General features: G+C 35.7%; 1 long non-coding RNA gene and 1 pseudogene across 1 annotated transcript in view; one reads left to right on the top strand and one right to left on the bottom strand.

Moving 5' to 3' along the window:
- The window catches only part of LOC141582831 (uncharacterized), a 541,347-nt gene that overhangs the window by 173,638 nt on the left and 339,989 nt on the right, over window positions 1–27,720 (bottom strand). The window lies entirely within an intron of this gene.
- LOC120360679 (large ribosomal subunit protein eL33 pseudogene) lies at window positions 19,104–22,178 on the top strand (annotated as a pseudogene).

The following is a 27,720-nucleotide window of genomic DNA, read 5'->3' as shown; positions in this document are numbered from 1 at the left end:
CTTCTCCAGCCAAATTCCTCTCAGTGTTCAGACGTTCCTTTTCTTTCCTCTGCCAAGCCATTCTACTATTCTTCTGCTCTTCTAGTCATCTCTTGCTCATCTGCTTCTGGAGCCTGAGGTCTGTGGTTTATATGGGTACAGGATAGGGGGATGTGGTGGCCAGACGGCAACTTTTGGGCATGAAAACAGGAATACTTGTTCCCATTTAGGACCATGAATTTCCAGGCTTGAGGGTGGAGCCTTTGTTGGGGAACCACCCTCTTCTACCCAGTGTTTCCCTGTCTACTATCTATCAGAATCACACAAAATTAGACCTTTCGTGTCCGGCTTCTTTGCCTAGCATAATGCTTTTCATGTTCATTCAAGTTGTAGCATGTATCAAAACAGAATTATTTTTTAGGGCTGAATAGTATTTCATTGTGTGAATACAACACCATTTACTTTTCTACTCTTCAGTTAATCAACATTCGAGTTATTTCTAAATTTTAGCTATTATTGATAGTGTTGGCATGAACATTTGCATACTGGTTATTGTTTGAACACTTGTGCTAAGTTTTGGTAATATTTATTTAGCAGAGAAATTGGCAGCCCTTGGGTTAATTCTGTTTAACTTTTGGAGAAACAAACTGTTTTCAATAGTAACTTAACCATTTTACATCAGTACCAATGATACATGAGAGTTGAAAATTTCTCCATATCCTAACACTCATTTTCCTCTTTTAAAATTTCTAGACCTCCTAGTGTATGCCAAGTAATATCTCCTCATGCTTTTGATTTGCATCTCCTAATGACTAATGATGTTGAGCATCTTTTCATGTGTTCACTAGCCATTTGTATACCTTCTTTGGAGAAGTATTTATTCAAGTCCTTCGTCTATATTTTAATTGGCTTGTCTTTTCATTGTTGAACTGTGAGATTCCTTTACATAGTTTGAATAGTAGTTCCTTATCAAGTATGTAATTTGCAAATACTTTCTCCAATCTTGTAACTTATTTCACTTTCTTGGTAGTGTCCTTTAAGAACAACAGTTTTTAATTTTTATGAGGTCCAACTTACTTACTTTTTCTTTATGCTTTTGGTATATGTAAGAATCTATTGCCAAATCCAATGTCAAAATGATTTGCTCTTATTTTTCTTTTAAGTTTTAGAGTTTTAGTTCTTACATTCAGGCTTTTTGGTCTATTCTCAGTTAATTTTGTATATAGTGTTAGGTAAGGGTCCAACTTCTTTGAGGGTAGATATCCAGTTTTCCCAGAACAATTTGTTGAAAGACCATTTTTTACCCCAATGAGTGTTCTTGACATCCTTCTCAAAACTCAATTGATTTTTGCTGTATGGATTTATTTCTGGACTGTCAATTCTATTCCATTGATCCATAGATCTTTATTCTAGTACTACAAAGTTGTGATTAGGGATGCTTTATAGTAAGTTTTGAAAACAGCAAATGTATGTCCTTCAACTTTGTTCTTAATTATGATGAATTTAAAAATATTTTCTTAGATATGACACCAAAAGCAAATGCAACAACAACAACAACAACAACATAGATAAACTGAACATCAAACTAAAATCTTTTGGGCTTCCAGGGACACTATCAAGAAAGTGAAAATACAGTGAACAGAATGGGAGAAAAGTTTCATAAATCATGTATCTCATTGTGTACAGTGTATATAAAGAAATATTACAACTCAGTAATTAAAAAGACACACAATCCAATTTTGAAAAAGGGAAGAAGATCCAAAGGATCTAAATGGATATTTTTCCAAGCAAGATACACAAATGGCCAGTAAGCACCAGATAAAGATGCTCAACATCATTAGACTTCAAGAAAATACGTATCAAAACCACACGGATTTATGGCTTCAAACTCACTAAGATGGCTATACTGAAAAGGAGAGATAATAAGTTTTAGCAAGGATGAGGAGAGATTGAATCATTTATATACTTCCAGTAGGAATGTAAAATCGTACAGCTGTTGTGGGAAATAGGCTGACAATTCCTCAAATAAGATTGAGTTATATAATTCAGCAATTTTATTCCTAGCAATCTACCCAAGACAAATAAAAATGTATGTCCACACAACTCACAACTCATCATGAATGTTCATAGCAGCAGTTTTCATAAAAGCCAAAAGAAGGAGACAACATAAATGTCCACCAACTGATAAATAAAAAACAGAGAGCATTTTCACACAATAAAATATTTGACGACAAAAAGAAATGAAGCATTAATACATGCTATAACATGTATGAACTTTGATAGCATATGCTAAATGAAAAAGTCACAAAGGACCAAATATTATATGATTTCTTTTATGCGAAATTTCCAGAACAGGCAAATCTATAAAGACAGTAAACAGAAAATTGGTTGCCTAAGGCCAGGGGATGAGGAGATTGGAGGGTGATGATTAACAGGAACAGAGTTCCTTTACAGGTGAGTAAAAATGTTCTAAAATTGCTTATGGTGATAAATGTATGATTCAGTGAAAATAGTAAAAGCCAGTGAATTGCACACTTTTAATGAGTGAACTGTATGCTATGTGCATTATATCTCAATAAAGTTTTTTAAAAATAGAAGTTGTGTTCCCAGGAAATATTTTTATAAACACAGATAGACTTAGCCTAATATTTACATGTAAAATATTACATGTAAAGGTAAAGGGGCTATAATAGCTAGAACAATTCTGAAAAAGAAGTTTAAGGTGGTAAGAACCACTCCACCTGGTGTTAAGACTGACTTTATAACCATAATAAAAAATATAGTAAGGTACTGGCAGAGGAATAGACATGTAGATCAATGGAATGCAATAAAGAACCCACGAATAGACCAACACATATATTCCCAATAGATATCTGACAAAGGTGCAAAAGCAATGGAGAAAGGATACTGTTTTCAACAAATGATTCTGGAACAACTAGACACACGGGGTGGGGGGGAAAGACACCAGCCTTCCTACTGCATCCACAAATTAATTCAAAATAATTTTTAAATTTATGGAACTTTCAGAAGATACATAGGCAAACATCCAGGACCTGGGGTTAGGTGAAAAGTTCTTACATATGACACCAAAAAGACAATCCATAAAAGAAAAAGATGTTAATGGGACTTCAAACTAAAGTCTTTTGCACTATGAAAAGCAAGTCAGGAAACAACAGATGCTGGAGAGGATGTGGAGAAATAGGAATGCTTTTACACTGTTGGTAGGAGTGTAAATTAGTGCAAGCATTATGGAAGACACTATTGTGATTCCTCAAGGATCTAGAACCAGAAACATCATTTGACCCAGCAATCCCATTACTGGGTATATACCCAAAATATTATAAATCATTCTATTATAAAGACACATGCACATGTATGTTTAATGAAGTACTGTTCACAATAGCAAAGACTTAGAACCAACCCAAATGCCCATCAATGATAGGCTGGATAAAGAAAATGCGGCACATATACCCCATGGACTACTATGCAGCCATAAAAATGGATGAGTTCATGTCCTTTGCACAGACATGGATGAAGCTGGAAACCATCATCTCAGCAAACTAACACAAGAACAGAAAGCCAAACACTGCATATTCTTACTCATAAGTGGGAATTGAACAATGAAAACACAGAGACACAGGGAGAGGAACATCACACACTGGAGCCTGTTGGGGGGTAAGGAATTAAAGGAGGAATAGTATTAGGAGAAATACCTAATGCAGATGACAGGTTGATGGGTGCAGCAAACCTCCATGGCACGTGTACACCTACGTAACAAACCTGCATGTTCTGCACATGTATCCCAGAACTTAAAGTATATATTTTAAAAAAAATCATCTATAGTTCTTTTAATTTGGATATACATAATTTTTATTTATTTTTACTAAAAATAAAGCCATGTTAAGAGAATGAAACTGCAAGTTATATACAGATACAAAATATTTTCAGATCCCATTTCCAATAAAAGCCATATACCTTGGATAGAGAACTCTCTAAACTCAAGAACTTTTAAAAAAATACAGAAAATTTTATTAAAAATTTGCAAAATATATGAACAGATACTTCATCAAAGGGAAGATTTAGATGGTAAATGATCATATGAAAAGATGTTCAATGTCAGGCATTGAGGAAATGCAAATTGAAACCATAATGAGATACCACTATATATCCATTCAAAGTTTTAAAATATTTCTTAAGTGGTAATATCAAAGGTAAGGATGTAGAGAAACTGAGTGTCTCTTACACCATTGATGGGAATCTAAAAAAGGAACAGCTGCTCTTAGAAATAGTTTGCTGGGAGCCGCAGCTCACGCCTGTAATCCTAGAACTTTGGGAGGTCCAGGTGGCTGGATCACCTGAGGTTAGGAATTGAAGACCAGCCCGATGAACATGGATAAGCCCCATCCCTACTAAAAACACAAAATTAGCTGTGCATGGTGGTACAGGCCTGTAATCCCAGCTACACAGAAAGCTGAGGCAGTAGAATAACTTGAACCCAGGAGGCAGAGGTTGCAGTGAGCCAAGATTGTCCCAGTGCACTCCAGCCTGGGCAACAAGAGTGAAACTCCATCTCAAAAAAAAAAAAAAAAAAAAAAGAAAAAAGAAATAGTCTGATAGTTTTTTACAGAGGTAAACATGTACATACCCTATGACCCAGCCATCAACAAAAACCTCAACACAAATGTTTTTATAAACGGTGTTTATCATAGCAACATACTGGAACAACTCACATAGAACTTAATGGGCAAATGACAGTACAAACTCTGGCATATCCACGCAGTGTAACAGTACTCAGCAATAAAAAGCGATGAGCTACTGATGCGTACAACAACCTAGATGCACCTCAAGGGCACTGTGCTTGGTGGGAAAAAAAAAAAGTTAATCTCTAAAGGATACAGGCTGATTTTGTATACATAACATTCTTGAAATTATGAAACTATAGAGATGAACAGATTAATGGATGCCAGGGGACAGTGGTAGTCATAGTAGTCCCCTCATACTTGTGGTTTCACTTTCTGTGATTTCAGTTACCTGTGGTCAACTGTTGTCTGAAAATATTAAGTGAAAAATTACAGAAATAATTCATAAGGTTTATACTGCATGCTGTTCTGAGTAATATGATGAAATCTTACATTGGCATGCTTCACATGGGATGTGAATCATCTTTTTGTCTAGTATATCCATGCTGTAAATACTACCCACCCATTATGTTATAGGATAAAATATTGCATACATTAGATTCCATACTATCCACAGTTTTAGCAACCTGGGGTTCTTGGAACATATACCTGATGGGTAAGGGGGGACTATTGCACATGCACCTAAACATGGGATAAAAGTTTATATAACTGCACTCACATATATTTATGAACATTTTTAATTGGGAAAAACTCAGTAAGGTCTGTAGTCAGTTAATAGTAGTATATCAATGTCAATTTCCTAATACTGACATTACAGGACAGCTGTCTAAGATGTTGCCATTTGGGGAAGTTGGATGAATGGTATACATGACTATTTTGCAACTTCCTGCAAGTCCATAAATTAAAAGTTTAAAATATAAAAGTCATAATAGCAAAATCTACAACTATTTATGTGCAGAGTAAAAGAAGAAAAATTTTGCAAAGAAGCTGATGTTGAATAAAATGTTATAGCATGAAGATTTTTATTTTTGCTGCTTACTTTTCTATACCAATCTGCCATCTCACTAAATTTCTTTTTCCTTCAAAAACAAAAATCTTGGAAGAGTTTGAGATTTTCAAAAACTACCATAAAACTCAAGCTAAGTGTCCTACAATGATAAACTTTTTAAATGCAATTCGTCTGCCTTTTGTTCAAAATCATTAGGAAAGCTTTACTCAAAGAATTCAATGACTAGAGCACAAAAACTTATTTTTGCTCTGTATTTTTGCTTTTATTAAAATGCATTTATTAAAAACAAAGCTAAAAAAGTGGAAGATATATAAATTTATCTCTGTGTAATCTAGAGGTGAATGAACAAATTAAACAATCAGAATGCTAGTGATATATGAGATTTAATTTTGAAATCTTATAATTGAATTTTAAGGTATTTTGACTTGTGGCAAATCTTTGATGGAGCCCTCATTTTAATTGCCTAAGTTGTATTCTACATCAGAATAGAATGAAATTAAGAAAGCTTGAATTCTGCAACATGTATTTATGGTAAAATTAAAAGAACTATAGTTAATTTATTTGATTTTCAATAAAAATATTAAGGAAAAATACACTAAATGAAAGCAATATGACAGTATTTGTGAAAATATTTGGACTTAAATATATACGCATTTCAGTATAAAAAAATTAAAACTGAAAATATTTTTATTTAGCAAAATTGCTCTGAGCTTTCCTGTAGGAAAAAATATTTTCTTTTTTTTTCTCTTTTTTAACTTTGCTCTGGGTGATCTAGGAACCTGTAAAGATGGGGTTTCACCATGTTGGTCAGGCTGGTCTTGAACTCCTGACCTCAGGTGATCCACCCACCTTGGCCTCCAAAGTGCTTGGATTACAGGCGTGAGCCACCACACCTGGCCCTAAACTAACTGGGAATATTCTAGTTAGTTCAGTTTATCTCTTTTTTCTTTGAGAGGAGTTTCACTCGTTACCTAGGCTGGAGTGCAAAGGCGTAATCTCGGCTCACCGCAACCTCCGCCTCCTGGGTTCAGGCAATTCTCCTGCCTCAGCCTCCTGAGTAGCTGGGATTACAGGCACGTGCCACCAGGCCCAGCTAATTTTTTGCATTTTTACTAGATACAGGGTTTCACCATGTTGACCAGGATTGTCTCGATCACTTGACCTCATGATCCACCCAACTCGGCCTCCCCAAGTGCTGGGATTACAGACGTGAGCCACCGCCTGTATTTTCTATTAAAAATATTATGGTCTACAAAAAAGAATCAATGAAAGTACCAAAAATTTCAGTTGGCTATAAAATGTTATTTTGAAGACAACTAAGTTTTTAAATAATAATCTGTTCTTACATATAAGTGGGAGCTTAATGATGAGAACACAAAGATAGACAGGAACAATAGACATTGGGGCCTACTTGAGGGAGGCTGAGGAGGAGGCAAAGGATCCGAAAAAAAGAACTACCGGGTACCGACTTAATATCTGAGTGGCAAAATAATCTGTACAATAAACCCCTGTGACATGAGGTTACAATTTTTTAAAAAAAATGTTTATTTTAGGTTCAGGGGTATATGTGCATTATAGGAACCTAAAAGTTTTTTAAAAAAGAAAATATGGTGATATTAAAACACGCATTCTTTAGGGAAAATATCAGTGACTTGATGTAAGGAACACACGTGGCCTTAAGTACCTGAATAATAATTACTTAGTGTATGTTACTGTTAGTGTTTCTATAATCCGTATTTTAAAATTTTTCATTCATATGTTATTTTTAGAAGGAATTTTATATATTAAAATTGTTTTAATATAACTATACCTACTTAATAAGTAAATATTTCAAAATGATATATTTATTATTTTTCTTGTTCATTTTAATCTTGAGTATATTCCAATTTGGACAATAAATTTCACGGTCACCCTAACAAAAAACGTTCTCTTAGAATAAACTGACAACAGTTACAAACTTGGAGCTCCCACATGTCACATTTCATGCAAAATGTGTTGAAACTCAGATATATAGCTAATATTCTGAGAGAGTGGACCTGGCTCAATTCATAGGAGTATGACATAGACTTCTTGGGTAATTACTAACATCAACATTGGCAAAGAAATAAAGACGGGGAAGGAATGAGAGCGAGGGAAAGGAGAGAGACAGAAAGAGGCAGAGCATCTGAGAGAGAATGAGTACAAGAGAGACACAGCAAGAGAAAGACACGCAGAGAGGGAGGGGAAGGCAGGAGGGGAGGTAAGGAGGTGGAGGAGAAGCGCCAAGAGACAGAGCTGAAGCAAAGGAAGAAAGGAGGGAGGGACTGGCTCCAAATTCCAGGGTGTAGGGGAGGCTCAGCTCCCCTGAGAGGATGTTCTTCCAAGCTCTCGGTTTCTCACTCACCCGGTAAGCAATTAAATAAATATCGGACCCCAAAGAGTTTTGCAGAAAGTGATTTATTTAGGCAAAGGGAAAGAAAAAGGTGAAAGAAATAGAAAACAGAAAGAGTAGCTTCCACAGTATTGTGGAATGGGATCCAGACATGGCGTCTGGATGTTGGGGACAGGGACTTTTAACCCGGGAGGAATTCGCGCCCCCTTCAGGTTTTCTGGTCCTATGAGAGGAGTTCCTTCAAACTTCCGCTGGAGTGATTCATCATGCCTGCCGAAGTCTTTTGTGGGTGTTTTTTTTTTTTTTTTTTTTGGTATAAAAATAAATTTCTTTTTTAAAATATATATTTTATTGTGTTTTAGCTTTTGGGGTACATGTGAAGAACATGCAAGACTGTTGCTTAGGTACATACATGTCAATATGGTTTGCTGCCTTCCTCCCCATCACCCATATCTGGCATTTCTCCCCATATTATCCCTCCCCAACTCCCCACCCCCTGCTGTCCCTCCCCTACTTCCTCCCCCACCCCCACCCCAGTGTGTGATGCCAACGTTTAAACAAAGACCTCTAGTAGCTGGACTGAAAGGTGGGGGGTCGGTGGGGGGTCGGGAGAGGGGGTGGGGGAATGGCACTGGGAAGTTCCTGCCTTTGAAACTACGCCCCCTTGTGGACCAAGGAAGAACACACATTCCCTCTGTAGGACAGCAAAGACAAATACTGCACTTAAATGATTTGATTCTTTCCTAACAATGATGGTTTTATGACAATTCTTAGCCTGAGGCTTTTGGCAAATCATTTCGTTTTCCTGAGCTTCCATTTCTTAAGCTATAAAGTGGGGATAGTAACAATACTTATTCCTCAGGATTTCGAGGATAGGGCGTGTGTGAGAGTGTCTTAGCCCATTTGTATTGCTATAAAGGGAAACTTGAGGCTGGGCCATTTATAAGGTTTATTTTGTTCACAGTTCTGTGGGCCTTATAAGAAGCATGGGACCAGCATCTGCCTCTGGTGAGGGCCTCAGACCATGTCCACTCATGGTGGAAGGTTGAAATGGAGCCGACATGTAGAGATCACATGGTGAGAGAGGAAAGTGCCAGGCTCTCTTTAACAACCAGCTTTCTTGGGAATAAGAGTGAGAAAATACTCATTACCATAGGATAATGAGTATTTACCATAGGATGACACCAAGCCATTTATGAGCACTTCACCCCCATGATCCAAACACCTCCCATTAGAAACCTGCCTCAAACATTGAGGATCAAATTTCAACATGAGGTTTAGGGGACAAATATCCAAACTGTAGCAATAAGAATATTTGATAAATGGAACTGATGGCTCTTCTGATGATCAGCAGCAGCATCCCTTCAAGAATCAAATAGGGAAAAGCACTCGGGATGGCCCTGGGGTGCCTGGGAAGGAAAATGGAGAGTGTAAACAGGAAGATGGTCCAAGATTCAGACAACCTTCCTAACGAGGCCTCTGGTTTGGGGTCTGACCTTTAGGGCAGTGCTGGTCATTTTGTGGTAAGCCAGGAGTTAGGAGACACTAATGTGTACATTTGTTCACAGACGTTTTTTCAGATCTCCATCGTCTGCCTCTCCACAGTATAAAGTTCAGCTGCCCTTCAGCCCTAGTCTGAACGATGGAACTCAATGCCACCTTTGTGTTACTGAAATGCATCTGTGCGACACCTGATTTTCTCCTCTCTACTCCACAATGTCTATCCTCCCTAAGGTAGCTGATGCAGGCAGAGACCAAGACAGACACACAGCTATAATGCAGGCCAGGTGCTTGGCAGTATTCTGGTTGTAAGATCCTACTTACCTGGGTGACTTGTCTTTTAGGCTGCCATAGTCATTTCTGTGAGATTTGTAATCTGAGCTTTGTTTGTTCCCCAGGGTTAAGTTGCAGAGTCATGTTAAACCTCTGCTAATTAAATAGTCATGTTACAATGTTGAATTATTTTTGTTTCAGAGACTTTGCATTTAAAATTGGTTACATTTTACTATGAGGTCACTACCCCTTCTTTTCAATCCAGCTACCTCCTACACTGGATCCCCACTGTTCTTCCACAACCAGTGTTCATTTTCTGTGCTGTGCCAGTCTTTCCTGATTATCTTAGCAGATGGAGAACTCCTGGTAATGGAATATACCCTTAAAGATTCATAACGTTGAGTCTCACCTCAGCCTGGGAGAGACCCCACTTTCCCAACCATCACATTTAGCAAACAGACACAAACAAACAAAATACCATATTGTAACATGCAAAAGGAATGAAATTAAATTCTTTGGCCCTACACAAAAATCAACTCAGAATGGATTAAAATCTAAAATGTAACACCAAATTACGAATCTACTGGATGAAAACATGGGGCAAAAGCTTCTTCGTGACATTGGTCTGGGCAATGATTTTCTGGATATGTCCCTAAAAGCATAGTCAACAAAAGCAAAAACAGACAAATGGGATTGCATCAAATTAAAACACTTCGGTGCAACACAGGAAACAATCAACAGAGTGAAAATATTTGTACACCATATATCTGACTAGGGGTTAATATAAAAATACATAATGAATCCAACTCAATAGCAAGAAAACAAATAACCCAACTAAAAATAGCCAAAGGACCTGAATAGACAGTTCTTAAAAGAAGATATACAAATGGCTAACAGGTATAATTTTTTAAATGTTCATCATGAATCAGAAGAATGCAAATCAAAACCACATGATTTCACCTCATAGAATGGCAATTAATAAGAAGACAAATAAATCTTGGTGTGAATGTGAAGGAAAGGGAACCCTTGTACACTTGACAGGAATGTAAATGATAACATAGAGCTACTATGGAAAACAGCATGGAGGCTTCTCGAAAATTAAAATTGTAACTAAAATAGGACTCACCAAACCCACTACCAGATACATATCCAAAGGAAATGAAGTCAATTTGTGGAAGAGACCTGCAATCCTATGGTGATCGCAGTACTATTCACAACAGCCAAGATACAGAAGTAACTTAAGTGTCTATCAATAGATTAATATAAAAAATATGGTATATATACATGATAGAATATTGATCCATAAAAAGAATAAACTCCTGCCACTTGTGACAACATGGATGAATCTGGAGAACATTATGGTAAGTGAAATAAGCCAGTTATACAAAGACAAACACTGCATGATGTCACCCATATGTGGAATCTTAAGAAAGTTGATTACATAGAAATAGAGAGTCAAATGGTAGTTATCAGAGGCTGAGGTGGTTAGGGGATACAGAGGCTTGGGGCATTGTTGGTTCAAAGATACATGTCTACCGTTAAGAGGGATTATGTCCAAATGATCTCTTGTACAGCATGATGACTATAGCTAATGATGATGTATTCTTGAAAAATGTCTAAGTATTGTTACCACAAAATACACTATGTAACATCATGATTAACTGTATTTAACCATTTCACAACGTATACATCCTTCGAAGCATCCTGTTGTACAAACTAAATACATACAATTTTATGTGTCAATTTTAAAATAGATTAATCTTTTAAAAATCACCATCGATATTGACTTGAGAATTGCCCAAATCAGAAAGAAAAGGGGCAAAGGCAACTTCATTAAGATCAACTTTATTCACTAATTTAGAGAGTTGAAAACAAGTAGGCAGAACAACACTTGACAGCATAGGCCTTGGAGTGAACAGTTAGTTTGAATCTGTTATATTCTAGCAGCTTGTGTGACTTTGCACAACTCATTTTTCATCCTGGGTCTCAGTTTTCTTGCCTGTCAACTGAAGGTAACATCTAAAGCTACTTCATGGGGTTAGCATGAGGGTAAACTGAGAAAATCCAGCTAAAAGCCCCTAGCACAGAACCTGTACAGAGTAAGTAATCAATCAAGTTAAGTATTCAATAACTGTTAGTATTATAAAGTAAGTCATGAAAACATAGTAGTAAAAATTATATAATTTACTAAGGTTTCTGAGAGGGCAAATGACTTCCCTAAGACCACGCATGTCAATTCTGAGTTAATTACAGAGCATGAACTTCTACTAGGCATTCATTTCACTTGGCATTTCCTGAAAATCTACTTTGAGCTAGGCACTAAGCTAAGTGCCAGGGATGCAGAGACAAATGAACACAGTCAATAGCCCCACTGAGCTCATACATTAATAAAGGATGTGAACCATGTGTGTAAACAATTAAAATCTGTTAAGGGAACTAATAGAAGTACATAAAAGGCACATAATTAGCTAGAGTAATTCTCAGATAGAGCGAGCCTTCACTGAAAAGTTGGTTTAAAGGATGCCAAACAGGCAAGGAGTAGAAAATGGTACCCTAGGAAGAACCAAGAACACATACAAAGGATTTGCAAAAGATGTGCAAAATGCATCGAGGTCTGAAACTGCATGATCCTTAGAAAAAACTTTAACTTAATTAATAGATTAGATTTGCTGAAGCACAAAGAAAAGGGTGGGAATGGAGGCAGAAACCTGCTGAAATGCTCCCTACCTCATCCTCTCTCTCTTGTGTCACCATGACAGACTCTATGACAACTAAAACCAAATCAAAAGTTCCTGGCGAAGTTGGAGGAGACAACTGTTAATGGTAAAAGATATTGTTTCTGAAGTAGCAGTGATAGTTATCTAGGATCTCCCTGCTTAACTGACAGTACTGTCATTTATCCTAAAATCAGCAAGAGGACCCGTAATGAGAAGTCAAAAACCAACTCAAGGCAACATAGAAGGTACACAAGCAACAAAGAGTTGAAGCTTGGAACCCACTGCAGCTTTTTAAGCAGGAGAGTGACATGATCACTGGCACCTGTTTCATGCACTTAGCATGCTATCCAATCCTGTGAGACCTACATGATCTAATGACCTTGCTCTCCAGCTTCAAACTCCAATTGCATCTCATTCCTTGCCCTCCACGCTTTCCCAATGTCCTCTCCTTACAGCTTCATGAACAGACCATTTATTCCTTGCTTCAGTGTTTTTACCTTTGCTGATCCTTTTTCCCAGAAGGCAAAGTGCTTTGCATGGCTTTCTGCTTCTCATCCTTAGGGTCTCAGGCCTGAATGTGACTAAGTCAGAAAGCCTGTCCCCAACCAAATAAAGATCACCTCCATACACGTGTCTCCCATCACATTTTTTTTTCTTTTATAAAACTTACTAACTCTGTAATTATAGTTTTGTGCTTATATATTTTCATGTCTCCCACTGCCTAGTGAGTTTCATGAAAGCAGCAATCATATTAGTCTCACTGGTACTGTATTCCCGGCACCTGGACCGGTGCCTAGCATATTAAGTATTCAAGATATACATTTTGCGAGGAGAGGTAGGATTTAGGTGGCAGGTTTTTTTTTTTGAGAAGAAAAGAGTTGGAATGAGAGATTTGTATCTCCACAGCCTGGTGCTGAAGGCAACTTTTGAGCCTTGCAGAATTGGCCTTGAACCCTACTTCTCCCATATATTATCTGTTGGGAAATATAGCTTTTGGGAAAATTGTTCATCTTTTCGGAACCTTCCTCAGACTCTCTAAAATAGAAGTAATAACACATATCAAAGGTTTGTATATTGACAAGCGACTATTTAAGTCATCTAGGTACTTCCCTTTAAACTCTCGCCCTTCAAGAGTGCAGTCCTAAATCTCAAGGCTCATACAAGATTGACTTTAGTGGGAAGAAAAGAGAGAAAGGAGTCCCCAAAAAGAAAACTGGAGCATGAGGGCAGAACATGAAATAGTCATTTCATTTGGGCCAAACCTGTGAATATTTACTCTATCCTTCAATTTATCTGGAACTGTTAAGTATATCCCTGGGATAAAAGTTGATATGTCAGGGAGAATAATGGAACAATCTCTGCAAAGTAACAGTGCATGATTCTGACCCAGGCCATACTTAAACTGATTGAAGAATCCAAACGTATGACCCTCCAGTGTCACTCTTATAGCTCAGCTTCCTACCCTGTTAAGCATTACCATTAGCCCAGGATACTCACTTGGGTTCTCCCCAATTTCATTTACTGATTGTAAGATAATGCACCCTGGTAACTGAGCTGGTGCTACTTGATACCAAGGCTACACGGCAGGAAGCAGCATGCATCCCTGCAGCAGCATCCCATTAATCACCTGGACAAGACACTGAGATCAGATGCATTCTCCCTGTTAACAAGCAAATACAAAAGGGGTTATGGGGACATCCACAATCTGACTAGGTGAGTTAAACTGAAGGCAGCTCTGGGTGGGTTGCGACACATTTCACCCGCTTCCATTCTTGCTTAAAAGTCTTTATTCACTTGTAATGTTGCCCATGTTGTTCCTGCTTGACCAAATTTGACAACTCTCATCACTTTCTGAGAGATTTTCTGCCCCTCGAGTGCTGTCTGTAATCACCTGGGATGGAGATAATAGACAATTGCTTCCCTCTTCTCCCCTGGCCCCAAGCTTTACTGCCTCCACCCACAGTAAGTTGTTTCAGTCATGAGAAATATCTTATTAAACAAAAACAAACAGAAAAATAAACCAAGAAGCATTGTGACCACAGAACTGTGACTAATAATGGAATTTAGCAAGAAGTCAGCTCTAGTTTCATGAGGCTGCACTAAGAGTTTGGGAACATTTTGCTACTAAAGCTTATGATGAATGACTCTAGGAAGAAAGGGTTGCTATTTCTTATGCTTCTTCTCTTTCAGTGTCAGTTCCATTCCCTAGATAATGGGAGTGGCATGAAGGCATGTAGCAAACTTTCTTTTCACTGACTAAGATAAGCTATCATCATGTCAGTTCTGGCAACAGAGGGCTGCTGAACTGTGGGTCAATTTGATTTAGAAAGAAAGAGGTATCAGGAGATAATTTTAAATCATTCTACTTTCTCTGTTTAGACTGAAACGATTAACTCTTCCAGGAAGCTGAGCAAGGTATACTTGGCAATACAAAAAACTCAATCTTGTGTATTTGAGCCAGCTCCTTTTTGGTAATATTTTCTACATATAATTTTAAACCTTTCAGAAAAATCACAAGAATGATTTTTAAAATTCTATATGTCCTTTTCCCAAGTTCAACACTTACTTACATTTTGCTCGGTTTGCTTTATTGTTTGTGTGTGTGATTTACCAAACCCTTTGGAGTAAGTTTCATACATCATGCCCCTTTACCTAAATACTCCAGCATGTATTTTCTAAGGACAATAACAACCACAGTTCAATCATCAAAATCAGGAAATTTATCATTGTTACATTACTATTGCCTAATCCACAATTTTTGTAGAATATTCAAAATTCTACAATTGTTCCAATAATGTCCTTTAAATGCTTTTTTTATACCCCAGTTCAAAATCCAATTCAGGATTATCCATTGCATTTAGTTGTCCTGAATCTTCAGTTTTTTTTTAATCTGAAAAATTTCTCAGTTTTTTGCTGGATTTCATAACCTTGACATTTTAAAGAATACAGTCCAATTGTTTTTATAAAGTCCTCCTCGATTTCAGTTTGTCTGCTGTTTATCCAAGATTACATGATGCCTTTTTCCCAGCCAGCATACCACAGAAATTCCACTGGAAAAGATGAGGCAGACATGGCACTCGTAAAGAACCAGTAAGCTAGTTATGATTCCTGTCACTCTGAGTGGAAACATCTTCTAACACACAGCAGCTAAGGAAGAGAGGAGCGAGCCCTGGGTGGTAAAAATGTATCAGGTGAATCCTTGATAGTGGAGCCAAATACACACGAGCCTATTTCCTGGACCTGCTTTGATAAAACTAAAACCAAGTTTCAAAAATATCAAACTCATTACATTTTAAGTGAATTCTAAAACAAATCACAGTAATATTTAAAGAAATTAAAAAAACCTCAGCATCCAACAATGTGAAATTCAGATTTTTTCATCCAATCAAAAGTTACTGGCTAGGCACAGTAGCTCAAGCCTGTAATCTCAGCACTTTGGGAAGCCAAGGCAGGTGGATCACCTGAGGTCAGAAATTCAAGACCAGCCTGGCAAACATGTGAAACACCGTCTCTACTAAAAATACAAAAAAATAGCTGGGCATGGTGGTGCACACCTGTCATCTCAGGAACTTGGGAGGCTGAAGCAGGAGAATTACTTGAATGCAGGAGGTGGAGGTTGCAGTGATCACAGATCACACCACTGCACTTCAGTCTGGGTGATAGAGACTGTCACACACTCATACAAATACTAACTATGCAAAGAAGTGGAATAATGTGACCTCCAACCAGAAAAAAATAAATAAATAAATAGACTTAGAAATGACATGACAGAATGTAACAGAGAAACGTGTTAAACAGAAATGAAACATATTGAAGCCATCAAACTAATTTTTATAGATAATGCAATGTATGAAATGAAAAATTAAAATCATAAAAAGAAGATATTGTAGAAGAAAAGATTGGCAAACCAGAAGATATAGCAATAGAAACTATCCACAGTGAAATAAAGACTAGACGGATTGAGTTAGAGCCCTACAGACAATATCACACATTCTAACATATGTGCGATTAGAGCCCCTGAAGGAAGTTGAGATGGGAAAGCAAAACTACTTGAAAAAAATGACAATTTTTCCCAAACTTGAAATCCATAAACATACAGATCCAAAACAGTCAATAAACCCCAAGCAGAAGTAAACAAAACCTCAGCAATTCGTATCATAACCAATTTTTTAGAAAACCAATGATAAAGAGATGCAGCCAGAGAAACAAAGACAAGACTGAAAGGAGATTTCACATTAAAAGCAACTCAAATCATAAGAGAATACAATTACTTCCTGTAAAATAACTGTTAACCTAAAATTCCATGATATGGTTTTGCTGTGTCCCCACCCAAATCTCATCTTGAATTCCCATTAGTTGTGGGAGGAACTCGGTGGGAGGTAATTGAATTATGGGGGCTGTCTTTCCCATGCTGTTCTCATGATACTGAGTAAGTCTCATGAGATTTGATGGTTTTTAAAAGGGCAGTTTCCTTGCACAAGCTCTCTTCTCTTGTCTGCCACCATGTAAGGCATGCCTTTCACCTTCTGCCATGATTGTCCATGATTGTAAGCCCTCCCCAGCCATGTAGAGCTGTATCAAACCTTTCTCTTTTGTAAATTGCCCAGTCTCAGGTATGTCTTCATCAACAGCATTAAAACTGATGAATACAGTAAACTGGTACCAGTAGAGTGGGGCAGTTCTGAAGAGATACCCAAAAACGCCGAAGCAACTTTGAAACTGGGTAACAGGCAGGGGCTGGAACAGTTTGGAGGGCTGAGAAGAAGATAGGAATATGTGGGAATGTTTGGAACTTCCTAGACACTTGTTGAATGGCTTTGCCTAAAATGCTGACAGTGACATGAACAATAAAGTTCAGGCTGAGGAGGTCTCAGATGGAAATGATGAACTTGCTGGGAACTGGAGCAAAGGTGACTTTTGTTATGTTTTACCAAAGAGACTGGCAGCATTTTGCCCCTGCCTAGAGATCTGTGGAACTTTGAAGTTCAGAGAGATGATTTCATGTATGTGGCACAAAAAGTTTATAAGCAGCAAAACATTCAAGAGGTGACTTGGGTGCTGTTAAAAGCGTTCAGTTTTAAAAGGGAAACGGGACCAAGTTTGGAAAATTTGCAGCTTGATGATGCAACAGAAAAACATCCCATTGTTTGAGGAGAAATTCAAGCCGGCTGCAGAAATTTGCATAGGTAACAGGAAGCTGAATGTAAATCCCCAAGACAATGGGGAAAATGTCTCCAGGGCATGTCAGAGGTCTTCACAGCAGCCCCTCCCATCACAGGCCCAGAGGTTTAGGAGGAAAAAATAGTTTTGTGGGTCAAGCCCAGGGTCCCCCTGCTGTGCATAGCCTAGGAACTTGGTGTCCTGTGTCCCAGCCATACTAGCCATGACTATAAGGTACCAAAGTACAGCTTATGCTTTTGCTTTAAAGGGGTGGCAGCTTCTACAAGGTGTTGAACCTGCGGGTGCACAGAAGTCAAGAATTAAGGTTTGAGGACCTCCATCTAGATTTCAGAAGATGTATGAAAACTCCTGGATGCCCAGGCTGAAGTTTGCTGCATGGGTGGGATCCTCATGAAGAACCTCTGCTCCATCACCTAGTGGAGCTATGAGAAGATGGCCACCATCCTCCAAACCTCAGAATGGTAGATCCACTGACAGCTTGCACTGTGCACCTGGAAAAGCCACAGATACTCAGCACAAGCCTGTGAAAGCAGCCAGGAGGGGAGCTATACCCTGCAAAGCCACAGGGGCAGAACTGCCCAAGGTCATGGGAGCCCACCTCTTACATCGGCATGATCTGGATGTGAGACCTGGAGTCAAAGGAGATCATTTTGGAGCTTTATGATTTGACTGCCCTGCTAAATTTTGGACTTGCATGAGGCTTGTAGCCTTTTTGTTTTCATCAATTTCTTCATTTGGAACAGTTTTATTTACCCAATGCCTGTACCCCCGTTGTATCCAGGAAGTAACTAACTTACATATTTTATAAGCTCATAGGCCAAAGGGACTTGCCTTGTCTTGGATGAGACTTTGGACTGTGGACTTTTTAGTTAATGCTGAAATGGGTAAAGACTTTGGTCTACTGTTAGGAAGGCATGATTGGTGTTGAAATTGAAGACATGAGACTCGGGAGGGATCAGGGTTGGAATAATATGGTTTGGCTGTGTCCTCACCCAAATCTCATCTTGAATTCCCATATGTTGCAGGGGGGACCTGGTGGGAGGTAGCTGAATCATGGGGATGGGTCTTTCCCATGCTGTTCTTGTGATAAGTCTCATGAGATCTGATGCTTCTAAAAGGGGAGTTCCCCTGCACAAGCTCTCTTCTCTTGTCTGCCACCATATGGGATGTGCCTTTCACCTTCCCCCATGACTGTGAGGCCCCCCCAGCCATGTGGATCTGTAAGGCCATTAAACCTCTTTCTTCTGTAAATTGCCCAATCTTGGGTATCTCTTTAGCATCAGCATGAAAAACAGACTAATACATTCTGTAACCAGTGGAAATCTTCCAAATCAAAGATAAATTTTTTTCTGATATAAACAAGCTGAGACAAACCACCACTGAAAGACCAACACTATTAAAAACACTAAAGGAAGATCTTTAGGCATAAGTAAATGACAGAGGATGCAAATTTGGATCTACACAAAGGAAAGAAGGATTCAGGAAATGGTAAATTCATAGGTAAGTTTAAAGCACATTTTTTTCATTGTTTTAATTCCCTGAGAATATAAATAACTATTCAATGTAATAATAAAATAAACATTGTGGGATTTTATAAATATATATGTGTATATATCTATCTATCTATATATATATGTATACAGATATGATAAAAATAGTATATGTATAGATATTGCCAAGAAGAGTTTAAGTAGAAAGGTACTTTGTAATGTTCTTACACTGTGTGTGAAGTACACACATTGTGCTGTAATATGTTAAGTACAAGATCAATACTGTAAAGCCTACAACAACTACTTTAAAAATACCAAAATATATAAATAATCCCCAATAGGAGATAAACTTATAAAAATATTCAGTTTATCTAAAAGAACAGATGAAACAAATAGGAAGTATATGGCAATATGGTAGATTTAAAAGCAATCATATTGATCATGACAAATTTATGGGTTCTAAATATTTTAACAAAAAATAAAGATTTCCAGTGTTTATCGTCTTACTATGTTTCTCAGGCTAGCCTCAAACTCACAGCCTCAAGTAATCCTTCTCAGACTCCTAAAGTGCTGGGATTATAGGCACGAGCCATTGGTCCAGAACCCAGATTTTTTTTAAAGAAGACCTCATTGTGTTCTATCTACAGTAGGCCCATTTAAATATAAAGAGAGGCAAATGTAAACAGTACAAGAATGGGAAGAAAAGTATATAAACACAAAGGAAAGATGGAGTGGCTCTGTTATCAGATAAACTGAATTTTAAATAAAATAGAATTACCAGTGTTAGAGATCATTTTATGATAATGAAGATGTCATGTATCAAGAGGACATAACAATCTAAAAAGTATATTAACTTAAAACCAGAATTTTATAGTAAGGCACAACTGATAAAACTGAAAAAAGAAAGATAAAACTAAAAGTGTATAGGTGGAGAATTAAACAGTTTGACTCAATAATTGATAGAAAAAGTAGGCATAAAATCACTATAAATATAGCAGAATTGAACAACACAATCAGCATTTATTGAACACTGTTTGCAATAGACATAATTGTCAAGACCTTATTTCAAGAACACACAGAACATTTGCAAAAAAATCACCACATTCTGGGCCATAACACAATTATCAGTAAACTAAAAGAACTTAAAACAAGTAAATTATCTGATCAAAACATCATTAAATATGAAATCATTAATAGAAAAGAACACAAAAAATTCTAATATATTTAAAATTAAATGACATGTATCTAAATAACCCTTGCTCAAAGAAGAAATAAAGGGGAATAAGAGATGAACTGCATGAAAAGGCACACACAGCATATTAAAATTTGTCAGATGCAGCTGAAACATTACTTGTAAGAAATTTTATAGCATCAAGTCCTTGTGAAAAGAAGAAACATCTCAAATAAATTATTTAAGATTCAGCATTAAGAAACTATATAAAGCGGATAAATTAAACCCAAAGTAAGGTGAAAGAAAATAAAGAGCAGAAATTAATGAAACAAAACAGACAACACAAAATCAATCAAAAAGCTGTTCTAAAAAAAAAATCAATAAACTAGATAAACCTCTAGCAAGACTAATTAAGAGATAAATGTATACTTATCTTCAAATCCAAAACATTACTGTATACAGTATGTAAAGCTTTTTCATGTCAATTATACCTCAATAAAGTAGTTTTAAAAAATACAACTTGAGACTTAAATTTAAAGAGGGGCTGTCACATTAAATATGATGCCAATCATTTGAACTGTAAATATTTTAAGACAAAACTAGTATGCTAACACTAAAAAGAAAAATTAGCCGTGCAGACATTTTTAATGCTTAGGGATTCTTTTGTTGTCTTAAAAAATGAAAAATAAATATGGTCATAAAGCATAGGCTCTATTTCTGACCCAGTCATTGATTTCTTTTATGTTCCAGGACACATCTATGTTCTTTTATCTAAAATGAACGTAATCAAAGTTATGTTTATGTATTCTGCAAGTATCAAAAAGTGCTGCTTCTTTATTGGAGAAACCATGAACTTTGGAGAAAACAGCTCAAGGCTCATATCCTGATCACCAATTCTTCATTTGTAAAATGTAAATAACAATTAAATAGAGATTGGAAATCAATTAGTGTTAATCAGAAGCTTACATATATAGTACGTAAAACCTCTTCTTTCAAAAGGTACATTTAAAACATTTTTATGGTTACAAAAATAATTATATTCTATTCGTTAGGACTATATAATAAAGTAAAAATAAAAATCTTTAACTCTTACATATTATTTTGTGAAGAAAATGAGTAAACATTAAAAAACACCTCACCCTAAAATGAAGATACAAATTACCAATATCAGTAGGAGGAACAAGGACATCACTACAAATCCTACATACATTATAAAGGGAATCTGTGAACAATTTTATGAAAATAAGTCCAATAACTTGATGAAACTGACAAATTCTTTGAAAGACACAAAACTACCAAAGTTCAACACAAAATAAATAGGTAACCTGAAAAGCCTTGAATCTATTAAAAAACTGAATGTATAATTTTTAAGTTTCCCATAAAAAAAAAACTCCAAGCACAGATGGCTTCACTGGAAAAATTTTTAAGACATATAAAAATAAATAATGACATTCTTCCTACCATCTTGGCTCCTGTGGAGGCCTGCTGGGAAGAGGGCTTCTGAAAGGAACTATTGTCTGGAAGGTTGTGTGGTCCAAGACCATTTTTGCTGGCTATAAGTGGGGTCTGCAGAACCCAAGACAGCACACAGGTATTCTTAAAATTGGAGGCATATATGCTGGAGATGAAACAGACTTCTATCTGGGCAAAAGATGCGCGCATATATACAAAGCAAAGAACAACATAGTGACTCCTAGTGGCAAACAAAACAAAACAGAGTAATCTGGTGAAAGGTAACTCAGCCCACAGAACACAGTGGCATGGTTCATGCCAAATTCTGAAGCAATCTTCCTGCTAAGGCTATTAGACACAGAATCTGAGTGATGCTGTACCCCTCAAGGATTTAAACTAATGCAAAGTCCATAAATAAAATGTGGATTTGTGCTCTTGTAAAATAAATAAATAAAATAATGACAATTTTATATAAATTATTCCAGAAAGTACAATAGTGGGGAACCCTTCCCATCTCATTGATGAGACCAGCATCATCTTGACACTAAAACCAAAAAAAAATAAATTACAAGTTAAGGAAAATACCAAACAGTATCTATTATGGACATAGACACAAAAATCTTTAACAAAAATTTAGCAAACAAAACCTAGTAATATACAAAATGGATACTACATTATTAAGATTAATTCCAGTAATTCAAGGCGAGTTTAACATTTGCAAATCTATAAACATAATTCTTCATTTTAAGAGTTTTTAAAGGAAAACACATATGAAAACCCCAATAGCCATAAAATGGATTTAACAAAATTCAATGTTTATTCCTGATTTTTTATATTTATCAAATTGGGAACAAAAGGGAACTTTGTCAATATGAAAAAAGACATCTAAAAATAACATGCAGGTAACATTACGCTTAATGGAAGAGACTGAATGCTATCCCTCTTAGATAAAGAACAATTCAAGAATGCCCGCTCCAATGATTTTCATTCAACATTATACTGTATATCATGGCCAGCGCAATAAAAGAATAAGCAGACACAGACACAGAATCACAACTATCTTTATTTACAGAGGACATCAACATCTATGTAGAAAATCTTAAGGAGTGTACAATAGGATCCTAGAAATGATATGTGAGGTTAAGATTGTGATATACTGGGTCAATTTGTAAAACTCAATTATATTTCCATAGATTAGCCTCAAATATCTAATACAGTAATATCAGTATGCAAATCAACTTTATCTTTAGTATATAGGTTACAAGATAAAACTATTAAAAAAGAACTATAGCTACAATAATTTTTTCACAGATAGAAATAAGATGTAAATTGTGACATAAAAACATGAAATATGGTGGAAGAGGAAGTAAAACTGTAGAAATTGTCTATGTGATCAAAATTAAGTTGCTATCAGCTGAAAACAGTCTAAGATGTTTTATGTAAGCCTCAGGATAACCACAAAGCAAAAACGCAGAGTAGATTCACAAACGATTTTTTAAGGAATCAAAGCATACCACTATAAAAAACATAAAACCATCAAGGAAAAAAAAATAGAGAAGGAAGGATCAAAGGATTTATAGCAGAATGAGAAAAAAAAAATTTCATTGGTGAGTTCTTACTGATCAATAATCGAATGTAAATGGATTAAATTATTCAAAAAGAAGGTATATATTGGCTGAGTAAATAAGAAAAATATGACTCAACAACTATATGTTGCCTGCAAAGACTCACGTCACTTTAAAGGATACCTATACACTGAAAAGTGTGCCACAGAAGTTATTTCATGGGAAAGGAAACAAAAGAAAACAGGGATGACTCTACTTTTATCAGACAAAATAGATTTTAAGTCAAAACAATGGGAAGAGACAAAGAAGATCATTATCCAGTGATAAAGGTGTCAGTTCATAATGTAGAACAATTGTAAATACATATAATTTTTTTCATTAAGTTATAACAATTATAAATATATATTATACCTAATGTCAGAGCACCTAAACGTATAAAGCCAGAACTAAGAGATCTGAAAGGAGACGTGGATTGCAACACAATAATAGTAGGGGATTTCAATACTCTACTTTCAACAATAGATCAGAGAGAAGATCAGTAAAGAAACCTAAGACTTAAACTATACTTTAGACCAAATGAATCTAATCGTTACCTACAGAATATTCCATGCAACAGCAACAACACATTCTTCTCAAGCACACATGGAACATTCTCCAGGATAGATCGTGTGTTAGGCCACAAAACCAGCCTGAACAAATTTAGGATTGGAATTTGACCAGAATTATATGAAACTAGAAATCAATAATAGGAAGAAACATGGCAGATTCACAAATACATAAAAATTAAACAATATGCTTGTGAACATCTATTAGGTCAAAGAAATTAAAAATAAAATTAAAAAATGCCTTCAGACAGATGAAAATTGAAACATTACATAAAACTTATGAGATACAGCAAAAAGGAAAGTTTATAGCATTACATGCACATATATACACAATATTTAAAAATCTGCCTAGTGTTACCCCTCAAGGAACTAAAAAAAGAATAAGCTAAGCTTAAAATTAACAGAAGGAAAACAATAAAGATTAGAGCAGATATCAATAAAATAGAGACTAAAAATCATTTTTAAAAAATATCAGCAAGACTAACAGTTGGTTTTTTGAAAAGCTAAGTAAAATTGACAAATGCTTAGGCTAGACTATAAAAAAAGATAGAAACACAAAGATATAAAATCAGAAATGTAAGGATATATTACAGCTCATACCACAGAAGTACAAAGGATTATAAAAGACTGTTATGAACAATTATATATCAACAAATTGGATAACCTAGAAAAAAATGCATAAATTCCTAGAAACATATAACCTACTGTGACTAAATCATGAAATTAAAAAATCTAAACAGGCCAATAATTAGTAAGGATAGAATGTTGAATTTTTAAAATACCATTTACCCTGGCATCAAACACAAAATATAGGAATACATTTAACAAAATATGTGCAAGTCCTATTTACCGAAAACTGTCAAAGACTGTAAGACAAATTAAGGCCTAAAAATGGAGACATATCATTCACCTAATCATAAGTTTTGATATTGTTAAATGTTTATTTTCTCCAAACTGACCTATAAAGTCAGTTCATTCCTAAGCAAAATCCCAACAGATTTATTTGTAAAAGCTGAAAGATTGGTATGATCTTTAGAGAAACCAGTGTCCAACTGATTTATTTGTAAAACAAATGGCAGCTGATTCCACAATCCATTGGAAACCCAAGGGATCCAGAATATACAAACTATGAAAACGAAGCACAAAGTTGGAAGACTCACATTATCTGATTTCGATGTCTACTCTAAAGCTACAGTAAACAAGACAGGTTGGTATTGAAATGATGCACACCTCAATGAAACAAAGTCCAAAAACAGAGCTACCCATATACTGGCTATTGATGTTTGACAAATGTGCCTAAGTAGTGCTATTGCAAAGGGAATTCGTTTCAACAAATTGTATTAGAAGGATGGTACCTCTGTATTTTAAAAACTAGTAACATGACTTTTACCTCATACAATATGTCAAAATGCATCAGAGACCTAAATAAAAAAGCTAAAACAATAAAACTTCTGGAAGAAGAAACAGGCAGGAAATAAACAGTAAAATTTAGGATTAGGCAAAGATTTCTTAAAATAGGACATAAAAAGCATGAAATATAAAAGAAAAAGAAATTATATTTTGCCAAAATTAACACATTTTTCTCTTTAATAGGTAGTATCAATAAAATTGCAAACCATATATGTATATACACATGGATATATGTTTGGAAAATATAAATCCTACAAAAATACTTGTATTTATAATCTATAAACATCTTCAAACTCAATAATAAAATGGACAACTAAGAAAAATATGCGAAAGAACAGTTGCTCTACTAAAGAATATATGTGAATGTTAAATAAGCACATAAAAATATGCCCAACATAATTGGCCACTAGGGAAATACGAGTGAAAGCCACACTGAGTTATAATACAAATCTATTAGAAAAACTAACATTTACAAAATCGACAATAGCAAGTATTGTGAGATGGAGAAATTAAAATTATTCTATGCTGTTGATGAGAAAGCATAATGCTACAACCATTTTTGAAGGCAGTTTAAGAGTTTCTTATAAATTTTAGCAACTTTTATCATAAGACCTAATAATTCCACATCTAAATATTTAATCAAGAGAAATGTAAAGATATGTTTGCATAATGACTTGTTTGTGTGCATGCCAGTTTTATTCCCACGATCAAAATAAAATAAATGCAAATTCCTATCAATGTGTTAATGTCTAAACAAATTGTGAGATGACAATACAATGAAATTATCTAATTATCAATTTTAAAACGGCTGTACTAATACATAGAAATTAAACAGCATGCTCCTGAATGGCCACTGGGTGAATTATGAAAATTTTTTTTTAAAAACTTCTTAAAACAAATGAAAATGGAAACAACACCTGTGGGATTCAGCAAATCAGTGCTAAGTGGAAAGCTTGTAACAACAAACGCCTACGTTACAAAAGTAGAAAGATTACAATTTAACAACCTAACAATGCATTTCAAGAAACTAAAAAAACCAAGAATAAAGCAAATCCAAAATTAACAAAAGAAAATAAATAACAAAGACCAGAGCAAAACTAAGCAAAATTGAGACTAAAAATTACAAAGGAACAATGAAACAAAAAGTTGTTTTTTAGAAAAGATAGACAAAATTGAAAAACTTCTAGCAAGGATAACCAAGAAGAGAGAAGAACCAAATAAACAGAGGATTTTAGTGGCAGGAAATAACTGAGGGAGAGAGATTATACAGCAGATGAGGACAAATGGAGGCTGAAAACAAGAGTTAAATGCACTTGCCAAAGAAATAGGCTCCATATGAAAGAATTGTTAGGGCGTGTGTTTATGACTTTTAAGCATTTGACTTGGAATCAGAGTATGGTTACTGTTTCTAATGAAAAATGGCAGACACTAAAAATGCTGAAGATCAGTTATAAAGGTTAGCAGTGATTAATATTAAAACAACACAGCCTTTGATGTCAAATAAAGAAGGTGAGGTTTATAATGATTTTTATCCGCAAGACAGCTACAATAATAATGCCCAGCTCACTGGATTGTTAAAAGGCTTAAAAGAGATACGACAAGGTCCCCAGCATAATGCTTGGCAAATAGGATGCAGAAAACCCTAATCTTTACTTGGGGGTATTCAGAAATGCTCTACATTTAGATATCTTCCCAGATCCCATATGACCTTGAAATAAAACTCCATCTTCCTGGATATAGAAAGTAAGTCTGGATGTAAGGCTTTGGGGTTAAAATAGGTTTGAACTTGAATCACTTTTACATCCCTAGCTGCTTGATCCCCCTTAGGTAATACCTCGATCTAACTTTCACAGTTCTTGTGAGGATCAAATGAGGTAATACATAAATTAAAAGACTTAACACATGATTTTTCACTTAAGAGAATTTTTGTTCCTTTCTCCCTCACTCTTGATTTTTGAAGTATCTTCAATAGCTTTAATAGGATTTTTTTTAAAGTTAGAATTACTTTTGCTTACAATAAAGATCTGACATATTTTTAAATGAATGACGACTTCAAATATTTTTAATTAGCATATTTTAAAACTACAGATTTTGAATTTATAACAACCTTTGTCACTACGTTTTCATAGTCTTTTGTTCAGATATAGAAAATAGGGCTGTCATTGTGAAAGACAGTCTGGGGAATCCCTCAAAGACCTAAAAACAGAAATATCATTCAACCCAGCAATCCCATTACTAAGTATATGCCTAAAAGAATATAAATCATTCTATCATAAAGACGCACGCATGTGTACATTCATTGCAGCACTATTCACAGTGGCAAAAGACATGGAATCAACCTAAATGCCCAACAATGA

The sequence above is a fragment of the Saimiri boliviensis genome, chromosome 2 (assembly GCF_048565385.1).
Source record: "Saimiri boliviensis isolate mSaiBol1 chromosome 2, mSaiBol1.pri, whole genome shotgun sequence".
Taxonomy (NCBI): domain Eukaryota; kingdom Metazoa; phylum Chordata; class Mammalia; order Primates; family Cebidae; genus Saimiri; species Saimiri boliviensis.
This window is presented reverse-complemented; position numbering and strand designations above follow the sequence as displayed.